Source organism: Cervus canadensis, chromosome 26 (assembly GCF_019320065.1).
Source record: "Cervus canadensis isolate Bull #8, Minnesota chromosome 26, ASM1932006v1, whole genome shotgun sequence".
Lineage (NCBI taxonomy): Eukaryota > Metazoa > Chordata > Mammalia > Artiodactyla > Cervidae > Cervus > Cervus canadensis.
Genome location: NC_057411.1, coordinates 38,793,653 through 38,805,557, shown reverse-complemented (window position 1 = coordinate 38,805,557; position 11,905 = coordinate 38,793,653). Strand labels below are relative to the sequence as shown.

General features: G+C 42.3%; 1 pseudogene; it reads right to left on the bottom strand.

The window, feature by feature from the left end:
* Nucleotides 1–5,569: 5,569 nt before the first annotated feature.
* Nucleotides 5,570–9,038, bottom strand: LOC122428348 (annotated as a pseudogene).
* Between the last annotated feature and the right edge of the window lie 2,867 nt (nucleotides 9,039–11,905).

Below are 11,905 nucleotides of genomic sequence, written 5' to 3'. Positions count from 1 at the left end.
TTTTGAGGAGAAGGAGAGGGCTGGGGTGGGCTGTGTGGAAACAGCCTCAAGGGGCTGGAGCGTGTTATTGTCACAGTTAGGGTTGTACATGGGAAAGGCCTAAGCCTGCCCTAGTAGATACGCACCACTATTAAATGCTGCATAAAAGGAGGAGGGGGCCCACCATGACAGCCTCTTTCTCCCCACACTCACAGATACTCTCAGCCAACAGGGCACCACTTCAGTGGACTCTCAGAGTGTGAACGCCAGAGTGTGAACACCTAGGAAGGTTCCGGGAACAGGCGTCGGTGGGTTGTCCACATGCAGAAGCAGGGTTGAAACCATAGCTGAGCCCCAGGGGTCCCAGTTCTTAAGAAACTGGGTTGAAATCTCTCCCTATGGCTAGGGATGTACACCACCGCTGCTGGCTTTGTAAACTCAGGGTCTGCGAGATATCTGCTGTGGCTGGGATGGATCCAGTCTTGGCATCCATGGGCTTTTGGGCGCATGTACTTGAAGGCAAGGCTGGGCTGCCTCCATAGCCCCCATGGCTGGTCCAGGTGCACAACAACTGTGGACCTGGGACCCGAATTCTGTGGATCTGCACTGGTGGTTTTGTGAAAGCAATGCTTGAGGGACATCAGGGCTGACAGCCGACATTCCCATGGCTGAGGCGGGGCCAAGGGCGAGGCCAACAGCAGAGCATTTTGCGATCCTGCACACCGGGTGACAGGTGACATCACAGAGTGTGTTCCCCAGTGGACAGCTCTGAATATTCAGTGGCTCTCCTCCTAAGTTGTGTCCAACTCTGCAACCCCATGGACTGCAGCACACCAGGCCTCCCTGTCCATCACCATCTCCCCGAGCTTGCTCAAACTCATGTCCATTGTGCTGATGATGCCATCCAACCACCCCATCCTCTGGTGTCCCCTTCTCCTCCTGCCCTCAATCTTTCCCAGCATCAGGGTCTTTTCCAATGAGTCAGCTCTTTGCATCAGGTGGCCCAAGTTTTGGAGCTTCAGCATCAGTCCTTCCAACAAATACTCAGGGTTGATTTCCTTTAGGGTTGACTAGTTTGATCTCCTTGCAGTCCAAGGGACTCTTAAAAAGTCTTTTCCAGCACCACAATTAGAAAGCATCAGTTCTTTGGTGGTTCTCAGCTCAGTCTTCTTTATGGTACAACTATCACATCCAGGAGCACTCCAATTCTGCCAACCTCATGCCACAACCCAGAAATGGATCTGGGAACCTCTACTCCATCAGCTAGGAAGCAGATCCTGCCCTTGACAGGACTGTGACAACCACAGAGCAAAGAAGAGCCCCCACTCAACATCCAGGGCAGACTCCGGTCATCACAACACCAGTCCCACCTTCTGTCAAGGGGATAATGGCTAGGACACACTGAGGAAAGCAGCAGACATCCACAGTAGAAACAGCCCTTCACCAAAGGCATTAAACCCACACAGGCTACACAGGGGCACTCCTACACAAAAACAACCTTTCAAGACCACAGGAGACAATTGTTTCTCTTAAATTCACAGAGTAAGAGAAACACAAGTAAAATGAAGAAGCAGAGGAACTATTTCCAGTTAAAAGATCAAGAGAACCTCCCCTCACCAAAAGAATCAACAATAAAACAGACCATTTCTGTTTTGACAGACACCAAGTTCAAGAAGGAGATAATGAAAATACTGAAGGAATTCAGACAGGCTATCAGTAGAAATGCAGATTACTATAAAAAAAGAATTAGAAACTTTAAAGAGGAGCCAAGAAAACTTGGAAAACTCATTTGCCAAGATGAAAGCTGTGCTCAAGGCAATGATTAGCAGACTGAATAATGCCGAAGAGCAAATAAGTGATCTACAAGATAAAACAATGGAAATCACCCAATCAGAACAGTAGACAGAAAGTAAAAAAAAAAAAAAATGAAAGCAATATAAGAGACCTATGGGATACTACAAAGCATGCCAATCTACACATAATAGGGATGCCAGAGAGAGAGAAGAAAAAGTGGGTCAAAAATATATTTGAAGAAATTATGGCTGAAAGCTTCCAAAACCTAAAGAAGAAAACCTAAAGAAGAAAATCCAGGCACAGGAAACACCCGTGTATGTACCCAGTTTCTCAGCAGTGTCCGACTCTCTGTGACCCTGTGGACTGTGGCCCACCAGGCTCCTCTTGCCAAGGAATTTTCTAGGCAAGAATGCTGGAATGGGTTGCCATTCCCTAATCCAGGGGGTCTTCCCAACCCAGGGATCGAACCTCCGTGCCCTGCACTGCAGGCAGGCTCTTTACCACTGTGCCCCCTGAGAAGCCTCCATACTACATTTGATCCTAGCCGAAAGGCCAAGAAGTGATACACTTGTCAACACATGTGCACCCAGTACGGGAGCACCCAAATACATCAAACAAACACTAACAGACATAAAGGGAGAAATTGATGGGAATGCAATAATAGTAGGAGACTTTTATACCCCACCCACATCAATGGACGGATCTTCTAGACAGAAAATCAGTAAGGCAACAGAGATCCTAAATGATACAACAGAACAGTTAGACCTAAATATTTTCCAGACATTACATTTAAAAATCCCCGGAATACACTTTCTTTTGAAGTGCACATGCTCTAAGGATCGCCCATGATAGCCAGTAAGATAACTGTATTTTTATTTAGTTTAGCCCTGTCTTGTTACTATAAAAAGAATTTGCAAAAAGTTACAAAAATACACAAGTGAGAAAAAGCTAAATAGATATGCAAATCTGAGTGAAGGGGAAATAAGGATAGGAAAATAAAACAAAGCTAACTGAAAGGTTAGTACATAAAAAATATCCAACTCATAAATTTTGCATTTTTGAAAGTCGAACCACAGGTATGTCTCTAAACTTTCTGGTAGCTGAAAAAGAGGAAAAGCATTATTGGTTACAGGATCCACAGAGAGGATGAGTTTAAAATAAATCAGCTGCCCAAGAGATACTGTATTTCCTAGTAATAACAACTTAGAGAAATTTCTTTATGGATCAACATAAGGGAGACCACAGGAGATTATGTCCTTCACAACATTATCTATTAATACAATTAATATAATAGTGAATGTCACCTCTGATAACTATTCTGTGTAGCTTAAATGTATTCAGTAAAAGTTATTCTATGAAGGTTAAATGGTCCAGTTAAAGTTCGTAAGATATATATGGTCTTATTTGGAAGGAGAGTAAAAGTAGAACACTTGGGGGGTGGGAAATGAGCTATTTACCCACTGTTAAGACTTAGCAGAGAATTCAAGTTGATATCCTTAAGATCAAATCTAACAACTTGAAGAGATTCGGTGTTACTAATGACAGATCCGTATGCCTTGATCATCAATTAAATAGTAGAAGATAGGTTTACCCCCATTGTAGAAAGTTAAGAGCCCAACTAAGTCCCATAACTGATCATCTGACCACCCTACCTTTATAAGAGGTAGACTGAGGGTTTACAAGGAAAAAAATGATTTAACATAAGAAATCTTGTAATTGAATAATTGGCTTCCCTGATGGCTCATCGGTAAAGACTCTGCCTGCCAATGCAGATGTGGTTCCAATCCCTGGGTCAGGAAGATCCCTTAGAGAAGGAAATGGCAACCCACTCCAGTATTCTTGCCTGGGAAATTGCATGGACAGAGGAGCCTAGTCCATGGTGTTGAAAAAGAATAGAACGTGACTTAGCAACTAAACAATAAATATTCTGTTGCTCTTTTCCATTTATTTCCAGTTTGTACTCTTTAAGAAGCCTTTTGATTAGAGGCTGAACTGAAACAATACGTTTCCCAAGTATGAGGTATTTCCTTTCTTCTTTCTTTACTCTGACGTTGATTGCTCTCCTGTTATAGGTCAAGCACTTGTAGTGGGAACACAGTGATGAAGAAGTCATTATTACTGCACTAAAAGCCCAGAGGACAGACATATGTAAACGGCAGTTCCAACGGGGTTTACCATACTATAGGAGTAAACCAAAAGAACACTTAGCTTTCCTTGAAAATGAAATTCAGGGAATACTTCACAGAGGAAGAGATGACTAAGATGAATTTTGAAACTCACAGATGAGAGTTTGTTGAGAGGAGAAGGAAATGTGTTTCAAATACAGAGAACAGCCCATGAAAAGGCAAAAGTGAGATTACGGTGCTTTAAGCACAGAACAGAGCTTATAGAAAGGCACAAACTTATACACATATGGACACAAAAATAGAAATATACAGATTTCTCTCAATACAATTTCTCAAACGTCCCATTAGAATCCTAATCTCCTTTTTTTATTATAAAAGTCAGTTTATTTTTCCTTTCTGTGTTTCATATTTTCCCTTTTTGTCAGTAATGATCAGTTAACTGATTGGAAACCTGCTTGATTAAATAATATTAACAAGTTTATAAACACACATTTGAGAATATTAAAGCAAAAGGTTGAAAATTTTTCCCTAACTCCATGTAAATTAGGCAGTCATCAGAATTGCACATTTTCACCTGTTCACTTCCATATTTAAAATATATATACAGGATAACCTTAAAATATTGATAATTAGTATAGAATTCACAGCCTTGAAAATGTATATTCTACAGACTTCTAAAGAAGAGATACCTAGATACCTCTCAGGCCCTAGTAATCCACTGTGATTCAACGTCATATACGTAAAGCATAGAACGCCAAAAGGTCTTTCCTTTTTCTCTGATTTTAGTCTTCTGCTGAGGTAACACAAGGAACTCGCTTATGACAGAGCTTGAGCCTCTGAAAATAGGGCTAACCTGACTGGCTTCCTAGTGGAGCCTAAAAAGTTCCCAGAGAACAAGCCTGGGGTTGAGTACTTTGGTTATAAATTACATACTGGAATGTCCACAACTGAGGTACCTCATGGTCCTTGAAAGGAAGACAAAAGACTTTCAGGATTTGAAGGTAATTCTGAATGAAGATGGAGAAGAGTTGATGATCACTGGAAGATATTTCTGCTTCCAGAGCTGAACGACTTCAGAACAGACACAGAGTAACCAAACCACTTAGCACGTAGTGTGATTTTTCCCACCACAGCTTAACTAAGGATTTCTCTGTCCAAGACAGGCTTACACCAGACCCAGCTGGAGCGCTGAACCAGGATTTGATGCTTCAGAGATGAGCCGCTGTCTGTAAACTCATGACCGAAGCAAAATGCCACAATCCTTTCTATTCATGGAGTGTCTCGTTGCTACAAACCGGGCACAACTGCGTCATGGTCACTCAGCTTTCCAGGCTGGAGAACAAGGGTCCAGGTCCAGTAAAGCATTTACAGTTAAAGGGATGAACCTCCACAGGCCAACAGAGCTGCCGGCAGATTCATAGGCCATTCATTCGGTACATTCATGAAACAACGGAGACGAATAAAAATCATTAACAATAATTCCTGTAGTGGAGAAAAAACAACCCAACCTTCACTCTGGTCAGCATCTCCAGGGGCTGACCCTGCTGAAAGAGGCTGGACAATCTGAGGCTATGTTGGAGTTCTTAAGGCAAACCCAAAATAGGGCGAATTAGAAGAAATAATAGCCCTGATGTGTCTCCTGATTATTCTTGTTCTTTTGTGGACTCTGGTCACTCACTGAAAACACGAGCTTGTCATCTTTGCATAAGAGAGCATGTGTCCCTCACTATTAACGGTGAAATAAACAGAATTGTACAACTTGTCATAATAATGAAAAAGTAGAAAACCGACATCCATCCTAGGTTGTCCTGGACCAAAGACACTAAATACTGGCCCACGGCAGATTCAATACTCCCCGTTCCATCAACAATCCCAGTGACTCATCACCAAAGCCTCATTGCTCTCTCAGATCAGTGCCTGATGACCAAGATTCGCAGAAATAGCAGAGATAAATCGCATTAGATGTGAAGTCAAGTGGGCCTTAAGAAGCATCACTACAAACAAAGCTAGTGGAGGTGATGGAATTCCAGTTGTGCTCTTTCAAATCCTAAAAGATAATGCAGTGAAAGTGCTGCACTCAATATGCCAGCAAATTTGGAAAACTCAGCAGTGGCCACAGAACTGGAAAAGGTCAGCTTTCATTCCAATTCCGAAGAAAGGCAATGCTAAAGAATGCTCAAACTACTGCACAATTGCACTCATCTCACGCTAGAGAAGTTAATGCTCAAAATTCTCCAAGCCAGGCTTCAACAGTATGTGAGCTGTAAACTTTCAGATGTTCAAGCTGGATTTAGAAAAGGCAGAAGAACCAGAGATCAAATTTCCAACATCCTTTAGATCATCAAAAAAGCAAGAGAGTTCCAGAAAAACATCTACTTCTGCTTTATTGACTATGCCAACGCCTTTGACTGTGTGGATCACAACAAACTGTGGAAAATTCTGAAAGGGATAGGAATATCAGACCACCTGACCTGCCTTCTGAGGAATCTGTATGCAGGTCAGGAAACAACAGTTATAACTGGACACGGAACAATAGACTGGTTCCAAATCAGGAAAGGAGTACATCAAGGCTGTATATTGTCACCTTGCTTATTTAACTTATAGGCAGAGTACATCATGAGAAATGCTGGGCAGGATGAAGCACAAGTTAGAATCAAGATTTCGGGGAGAATTATCAATAACCTCAGATATGCAGAATGACACCACCCTTATGGCAAAAAGCAAAGAAGAACTAAAGAGCCTCTTGATGAAAGAGGAGAGTGAAAAAGTTGGCTGAAATCTCAACATTCAGAAAACTAAGATCATGGCATCCAGTCCCATCACTTCATGGCAAATAGATGGGGAAACAGTGGAAACAATGACAGACTTTATTTTGGGGGGCTCCAAAATCACTGCAGATAGTGACTGCAGCCATGAAATTAAAAGACGCTTACTCCTTGGAAGAAAAGTTATGACCAACCTAGATAGCATATTAAAAAGCAGAGACAGCACTGGGAAGACCCAGAGGGATGGGATGGGAAGGAAGGTGGGAGGGGGGATCAGGATGGGGAACACATGTAAATCCATGGCTGATTCATGTCAATGTGTGGCAAAAACCACTACAATATTGTAAAGTAACTAGCCTCCAACTAACAAAAATAAATGAAAAAAATAAAAAAATTAAAAGCAGAGATATTACTTTGCCAACAAAGGTCCATCTAGTCAAAGCTCTGGTTTTTCCAGTAGTCATGTATGGATGTGAAAGTTGGAGTCTAAAGAAAGCTAAGCACCAAAGAATTGATGCTTTTGAACTGTGGTGTTGGAGAAGATGCTTGAGAGTCCCTTGGACTGCAAGGAGATCCAACCAGTTATCCTAAAGGAAATCAGTCCTGAATATTCATTGGAAGGAGTGATGCTGAAGCTGAAACTCAATACTTTGGCCACCTGATGCAAAGAACTGACTCATTGGAAAAGACCCTGATGCTGGGAAAGATTGAAGGTGGGAAGAGAAGGGGACGACAGAGGATGAGATGGTTGGATGGCATTACTGACTCAGTGAACATGAGTTTGAGTAAACTCCGGGAGCTGGTGATGGACAGGGAGGCCTGACATGCTGCAGTCCATGGGATCTCAAAGAGTCAGACACAACTGAGCAACTGAACTGAACTGAAGTAAATCATATTAGAAGGTCCACCAATAAAAAATCCTGTGACAAGTGCATTGATGGACTTATCATCTGGAGAGCGATTGTATCCAAGGAGGAACCCGAAGAACAAAAGCAGACTGAGAACTAACACCGGTGCTCTTTTCTGTAACACATGGGAGATGAAGCCTTGCAGCATTCCATCTATAATTCCTCCAACATCTTACCAAATGAACAACTGGTCAGCTTCAGCCTCCTTCCATTTGAAGTTGACACTCAGATAAAAGGGCAGTCAGAAGGAGTAATTCACTAACTTCAAGGGCTTCCCTGGTAGCTCAGCTGGTAAAGAATCTGTCTGCAATGCAGGAAACTCCGGTTCAATTCCTGGGTTGGAAAGATCCCCTGGAGAAGTGATAGACTACCCACTCCAATATTCTTAGGCTTCCCTGGTGGCTCAGCTGGTAAAGAATCTGCTGGCAATGTGGGAAACCTGGGTTCAATCCCTGGGTTGGGAGGATCCCCTGGAGAAGGGAACAGCTACCCACTCCAGTATTCTGACCTGGAGAATTAGTCCATGGGGTCCCAAAGAGTCGGACACAACTGAGTGATTTTTACTTTCAAGCATGCATAGTCCAGGGAATACGCTATAACTCTGGGAAGGCAATGAGCCTGGTAGAAGCTTATTGCCTTGACTTGGGTCACAATATTGCCTTCTTGGATTCAGTAATTAGGCTCAGCTTCACCTTCATTTTCAGCACAATTAATTCATGGCCTGTGTGAGTCTTCTTCAGAATTTTCTTCTGTCTCAATACCTGGGAGACCGATTTCTTCTGGTGACACCAGGAGTCCAAAGAAGATGATGGTCCCACCTGCAAACTGCACAGCCAGCATCACCAGGAAGGCGTACTCATAACCATACTGCAGAACGGAAGAAGCTAGACATGCCCCCAAAATACTGTCCACTGAGGCACTGGCACTCCAGAGACCAAAAACAACGCCTAGTCCAGCTTTCCCAAACCAGTTTCCAGTAACAAAAACCATGCTGGGCCAGCAGGTGGACGGCAGCAGGCCATTCAACGATCCCCAGGCTGAAGTACAGCCCCTTGTTGTAGGAATGCAGCCATTCCCTGAGAGCACCAAAGATGAACACCGCTAATGCAGAAAAGCACATGTCACAAGATAGAACCCATCGCAAATTCAGCTGATCGGCAAGATACCGCTGATGAGAAGGCCCACAGCATACGAGAAGAGGACAATGGTATCCAGCATTCCGAGTGCTTTCCTCTGCGCTGGGAAACACACGGTTGCTGCTCCAGATCGCCACAGGCAGTTCAACGGACTTGTTAAAAGCACTTGGGGCCCACTGCTTAGAGATACTGACTTTGACCTTGCTAAATGTTTTTCTTGATGCATGGAGCAACGGAGTAACTGAAGAAGGTGAGCAGGGACACGACCTCGTGGTGATGGCTGAACCAGGAGAGCAGAGCTCGTCTCTGAAAAATATTTGGCCAGGCCATGTGCCTCCTGACCTTCCTTCTCACTGTGACTTTATTTATTTATTTTTTTTTTGATGCTGAAAATTTTCTTTATTTATTTTTTTTCTTTTCTTTTTTTATTAGTTGGAGGCTAATTACTTCACAACATTTCAGTGGGTTTTGTCATACATTGATATGAATCAGCCATAGATTTACACGTATTCCCCATCCCGATCCCCCCTCCCACCTCCCTCTCCACCCGATTCCTCTGGGTCTTCTTCCCAGTGCACCAGGCCCGAGCACTTGTCTCATGCATCCCACCTGGGCTGGTGATCTGTTTCACCATAGATAGTATACATGCTGTTCTTTTGAAACATCCCACCCTCACCTTCTCCCACAGAGTTCAAAATCTGTTCTGTATTTCTGTGTCTCTTTTTCTGTTTTGCATATAGGGTTATCGTTACCATCTTTCTAAATTCCATATATATGTGTTAGTATGCTGTAATGTTCTTTATCTTTCTGGCTTACTTCACTCTGTATAATGGGCTCCAGTTTCATCCATCTCATTAGGACTGGTTCAAATGAATTCTTTTTAAGGCTGAGTAATATTCCATGGTGTATATGTACCACAGCTTCCTTATCCATTCGTCTGCTGATGGGCATCTGGGTTGCTTCCATGTCCTGGCTGTTAAAAACAGTGCTGCGATGAACATTGGGGTGCATGTGTCTCTTTCAGATCTGGTTTCCTCAGTGTGTATGCCCAGAAGTGGGATTGCTGGGTCATATGGCAGATCTATTTCCAGTTTTTTAAGGAATCTCCACACTGTTCTCCATAGTGGCTGTACTAGTTTGCATTCCCACCAACAGTGTAAGAGGGTTCCCTTTTCTCCACACCCTCTCCAGCATTTATTGCTTGTAGACTTTTGGATAGCAGCCATTCACTGACCTGGTGTGTAATGGTACCTCATTGTGGTTTTGATTTGCATTTCTCTGATAATGAGTGATGTTGAGCATCTTTTCATGTGTTTGTTAGCCATCTGTATGTCTTCTTTGGAGAAATGTCTCTCCAACATAAATCACAGCAGGATCCTCTATGACCCACCTCCCAGAATATTGGAAGTAAAAGCAAAAATAAACAAATGGGACCTAATGAAACTTAAAACCTTTTGCACAACAAAGGAAACTATAAGCAAGGTGAAAAGACAGCCCTCAGATTGGGAGAAAATAATAGCAAATGAAGAAACGGACGAAGGATTAATCTCAAAAATATACAAGCAACTCCTGCAGCTCAATTCCAGAAAAATAAATGACCCAATCAAAAAATGGGCCAAAGAACTAAACAGACATTTCTCCAAAGAAGACATACAGATGGCTAACTGGAGATTTTAAGTTTAAAAATTCTGTGATTTTAAACTTCATTCGGGAATATAGTATGAAGTCACAATTTATTTTTTCCTTTCTAAAACAGTACATATTTCCTAGCTCTCTCCCCGGAAATGCCTGAAAGCAATAACAAATAAGGAGCAGCGAACACCCTTAGCATCCATCTAAATACCATTTTCCCCTTTAAAGGAACCAGAATTCCATGGAAAAGTGCCACTTCCAGGTGCTGGGCAGGAAATGTGCAGATGTCCTAGGACAGCTTGCCTGAAAGCAAAGAAGCTATATAAGAATACTGTCTGAGGTTTTATCAAAAGGACACAGGAGCGCAGTTGATGGGGGCTTTTACCAGCCAAAAATGGGACAATAAGAACATGAAAAAAGAAGTTGCTCTTTTAACCTTGTGTTTGACAGCTACCATGTAGAGTTTTCCCACACATCTTTCTGAATTCTTACATTGCAACTTTTAAGTCCATATGTGTCATTTCCTGTTTCTTTTCACTTTATTTTGGTGGTTACCAACCTCTGTAAGATAAGTTTTACTTATCTGAGGCAGAATTTAGGGTAGTTTCTGCCAATACTTCATGGCAAATAGTTGGGGAAACAATGGAAACAGTGAGAGACTTTAATTTTGGGGGCTCCAAAATCACTGCAGATGGTGACTGCAGCCATGAAATTAAAAGATGCTTGCTCCTTGGAAGAAAGGCTATGACCAATCTAGACAGCATATTAAAAAGCCAAGACATTACTTTGCCAACATAGTCAAAGCTATGGTTTTTCCAGTAGTTACGTGTGGATGTGAGAGTTGGACTGTAAAGAAAGCTAAGCGCCGAAGAATTGATGCTTTTGAACTGTGATGTTGGAGAAGACTCTTGAGAATACCTTGGACTGCAAGGAGATCCATCCAGTCCATCCTAAAGGAGATCAGTCCTGAGTGTTCATTGGAAGGACTGATGCTGAAGCTGAAACTCCAGTACTCTGGCCACCTGATGCAAAGAGCTGACTCATTTGAAAAGACCCTGATGCTGGGAAAGATTAAGGCAGGAGGAGAAGGGTGGCTGGCATCACTGACTCGATGGACATGAGTTTGAGCAAACTCCAGGAGTTGGTGCTGGACAGGGAAGCCTGGCGTGCTGCAGTCCATGGGGTTGCAAAGAGTCAAACATGACTGAGTGAACTGAACTGCCTATACTTTTCAGAGTTAAAATTTCACTTTGAACTTAAGGATCTTTCTGTAGAGTGTACACAGAGTTAGATATAATTTTTTATATTCCGAATAGTTTAATATCAAACCTTTTGCTGATTGGATCTTGGAGTCAATATATAAATTACTTTTGGGGGTACTTTTATAAAAAAAAGGATATCTTTACTACTGAAAAATAAAATTACAAAGGAACAAAAACAATGTAAGTTAGATAAGGATTGGCATATGAAATTTAGAGATGACAAATGCTAGAATGTGTAATCATTTGCTTGGTATTTTATTTATTCATTTGCAAACATTAGTTAAGTATGTTCCAAGACACTGT